At 38.5% G+C, this 4,113-nt stretch overlaps 1 pseudogene; it reads left to right on the top strand.

The window, feature by feature from the left end:
- Window positions 1–2,726: 2,726 nt before the first annotated feature.
- LOC129739910 (probable serine hydrolase) lies at window positions 2,727–3,798 on the top strand (annotated as a pseudogene).
- Window positions 3,799–4,113: the final 315 nt, after the last annotated feature.

Below are 4,113 nucleotides of genomic sequence, written 5' to 3' on the forward strand. Positions count from 1 at the left end.
TACCGAGTTCGGTAATTGTTTTACCGAAATCCTAACATGTGTAAATCGTTAAACTGTTCGGTAATTTTTTCGGTAAAAAATAAACGAACATCGGTAAATCGATTCTTCATTTACCGATGTTCGTTTGTTTTTTACCGAAAAAATTACCGAACAGTTTAACGATTTACACATGTTAGGATTTCGGTAAAACAATCACCGAACTCGGTAATTTTCGTTTACTGTGTACGCAGCATCTTCAACTTCTCGTGGCCAACTTCGAATTTCTTTTATTGGTCCAACCAAATTCAACGTTCATTCTGAAGATATAAAAAAAAATCAACAAATAGAAACTGTTTCAAGACCAAACTAATACATTATTTCAAAGGAAATTTAAGTCGTTGATCAACCAACCACTATTCAGAAGCTATTTATTATTAGTCTTGTATTCTTCTTAGCTGTAAATTTAGTAATAATTGAATGTAGTTTATTAAATTTTTTGTAGTATTTCAAATTAAATTTTAGTAATCAATATCAAATATGTACATGGATCTCTTAAAAGGAAATATTATTTCCACTGAGATTCATGTTGCAATTAAGTTTTGTAACGTAACATCTCCTAGCACTAAGTACCGTAATCCGGGGTAATCTTTATCACTTTTTTCAACATTTTCCGATAATTTTATCTGTTAAGGGGAATGTGTCATGTTTTCTATTTTCAAAACCAGTACTGGACTCATAAAGTCTGCTTCATTTAATATTGGAACAAATTCTTTTGCTCATTGTGGCGCTCCTAGTGGACGGATTTGGAAACTTTTTTCACCCACGCGTCGGGAAATTCATTACCTTTCACCATGTATTTATGTCATAACACCAAACGATAGCATTTTGTAAACAACCGCCATGGAAACCGAACGGAGAGATCAAATTGTGCACAGTTTTCTTGAAAATCCATTGTTGTCGGCATCGAAGCTAGCTAAACAGCTTAAAATGCCCAGAAATACCGTATGGCGTGTTATCAAGCAGTACAAGGAAACATTGACGTCGGCTCGGAAGCCGCATTCGAAGCGTCGGAGTGGAACTGTCGACCGGAAACTGCGTGGGAAAGTCATCAAGGCCGTCAAGAGGAATCCTAATCTTTCAGACCGCGATTTGGCCAATAAGTTCCAGGCCGCTCATAGTACGGTGCGACGAATTCGTCTCCGGGAAAGAATAAGGTCATTCCGAGCCAGCAAACAGCCAAATCGGACGCTGAAGCAGAACAATGTGGCCAGAATCCGTGCTCGAAAGCTGTACGACCAAGTGCTGATCAAGTTCGACGGATGTAAAGTCTGCTTCATTTAATATTGGAACACAAACAATTGCGTGTAGTTCAGTCATTTATTAACGAATTCATAATTTGTTTTTCATACAAATGTAGCATTTTCTTTACTCTTTCATAAAAAAAAATTTAAAAAAATATTCATTGCTGTTTCGAAGAAATTCTCGTACTCGTACTCGTAAGAAAACTGTGCACAATTTGATCTCTCCGTTCGGCTTCCATGGCGGTTGTTTACAAAATGCTATCGTTTGGTTTTATGACATAAATACATGGTGAAAGGTAATGAATTTCTCGACACGTGGGTGAAAAAAGTTTCTAAATCCGTCCACTAGGAGCGCCACAATGAGCAAAAGAATTTGTTCCAATATTAAATGAAGCAGACTTTATAAACGTAAAACATGGATGCAGAAATTTATTAGACTACACACTTAATCTTTTCTCCTGTGGTCGGGACGATTTCGTTCTGTATTTTCAACAGCTGAAATTACAGGACGATTTCAGGACAGAAAAACAGCTCAGGAAAACAACTGTCAAATGCACCTGTAGGCTCAAAACGGTATTTTCCTGTAATTTGCAGGGAGTTTTGCAAAATTCCTGCTAGCTCGAAACGAATTTCTCCTGTGATTTGTAGTGAATCCTGTCATCCTTTCCCCTTATTATTTTTATTTTTTAATTTATTTTCAATTACTGTTAAAAAAAGAAACACAATTGAACAACTATTTAATTTTATTATCATTTATTTATTACAAACAATGTTGAAAAAAATCACTTTCTTACCAAATAGAAAACACATTTTCATAATTCGATTAATTCACAGCACACACACAAAGCAGTTCCTCTGTAAATGAAACAAAAAAAAAACATTTTTTTGTCATTTTTAATAAAACATTAGATGCCATGCCAGTAATAATTACCGATGCCTCTGCGGAATTGGTTTTCGAATCTTTGCGCTTCGGGGCCATGTCAACTGAGGCGAGCTGAATCCTCCGTCCACGAGCCACATCGGGGTAAAGGTATCTTGTGCCCGAATCAGCCTCCAGTCATGCACATTCTCCACTACTCTGCGCAAATACCGAACACCGAATAAAATCAACCGACAACCGGCAACCGCAAAAAAGGATAGAACGTTAAACATTTTTGGCGGTTAAATTTACTGCACTGGTGAAAAAGAGAAAGGAGATTTGACAAAGAAATGCGTCTAACGTGATTCAGGAAAACACTGTCCTGAATCAATGACGTTTTTTGAAGTTCCTGTGGACTCGTAGGAATGTCATTCAAAGTCGCAGGGAAAATGAAATATCGCGAGATTTGGGTGGGTTTTCATATGAATTTCGTGAAAATGAAGCCAGTCCCCTGTGATTCGAAGAATCAATATCCCGAGCGGAATAATTGCAAACTTATAGAGAATTCGTTTTCGTGTGGTGGTGCACCGGGGCACTACCGGTAGTGCACTTTTTGCTGTTTTCATGCTCGTTTTCAGGATGAGTAGTCCACTGGTAGTGCACCATAAAGTGGACGGTGGAACACTCTGAAAATATTCGGTGTTGCTTGCGCTCTCACCAATACTATCATGAATTTTGACAGCACGTGCTTCCCGATGTAAACAAATATCAGATGGTTGGTTTATTTCTATACCGCGAAAATTGCGTTCGAGCTGTTTTTTTCTCTTTATTATCCCGAAGAACGGAAACTTGTTCCGGATTCAATACCAGTGCCGTTTCCGCCTCTGTGGCACGTAATGAACGAATATCGGTGGGATAAGATGGCAATGATGGGGCATTCTATGGGAGCAATCATAGCTTTCATGTTCACGTCAATGTTTCCAGATAAGGTGGAGTTTCTGATTGGAATTGATGCCCTTAAACCGCAGTCATATTACCCGAAAAGATTTATTTCTTGGGCTACTGTGATGGCCAATAAGTTGCTTGAAGCCGATAAAAGGAATCGCGAAAGATCGGAACCACCAGCCTACACGTATGAGGACATGCTGGATCGTTTGTTTGAAGGAACCATGGAATCTGTCTGTAACGAGAGAAACTGGTCCATATTTACTGCAAAGAAACATCAAACCGTCCAAGAAATTTCCCGGCAAATATTATTTTGATCGTGATAACCGAATAAAGTACAACAACATTCCCGGATGGTCGGATAAAGTGAACTACGCTCTGACAAAGCAAATCAAGGTGCCACAGCTGGTGATCAAGGCCATCGATTCACCCTATCCTGGTTCCAAAGAAGGCTTCGATGAAATGGTCGCCATACTTAAGAAGCAAAATTCCATGTTCCGCGTGAAGTATCTGAAAGGTTCCCATCACATTCATTTGACCGATCCGGAATTGGTGGCACCCGTTGTGACAGATTTTCTACGGAAACATTGGGTCAGACAGGTCGATGAGGTTGTTAGCAAATTGTGATTTATCAGAGTATAAGGAATGCATGTTGTAAATTATTATATTTCTAAATTGGATTAGGTGTACTTTGGATTAAATTATAAAAATATACCAAATGACGAAACTTTTATTCAATATTTTTTCCTGTACTCTTGTTCTATATGCTTTTTTGAGACATTTATTATTAATGTTTATTATAATTTTTTGTTTTTAAAAAATTTCACCTGGATGGCACGTTCCAAAGCAAACAACGCTCCCAAGAAGAAATGTGCCCAGAAGGTTTGCTGCAATCGGTTCCAGGAGATGAGGAAAAAGAGCAGCAAATCCGAGTGCAAAAAGGCCAGCCCAAAGATCTGGTGGAATCCCCCAAACCGAAAAGTTTTCTTGTTCGGGAGGGTCCTATAAGTTGGTCTCCACAGCAAGAAG

This window comes from Uranotaenia lowii, chromosome 1 (genome assembly GCF_029784155.1).
Source record: "Uranotaenia lowii strain MFRU-FL chromosome 1, ASM2978415v1, whole genome shotgun sequence".
Classification (NCBI taxonomy): Eukaryota; Metazoa; Arthropoda; class Insecta; order Diptera; family Culicidae; genus Uranotaenia; species Uranotaenia lowii.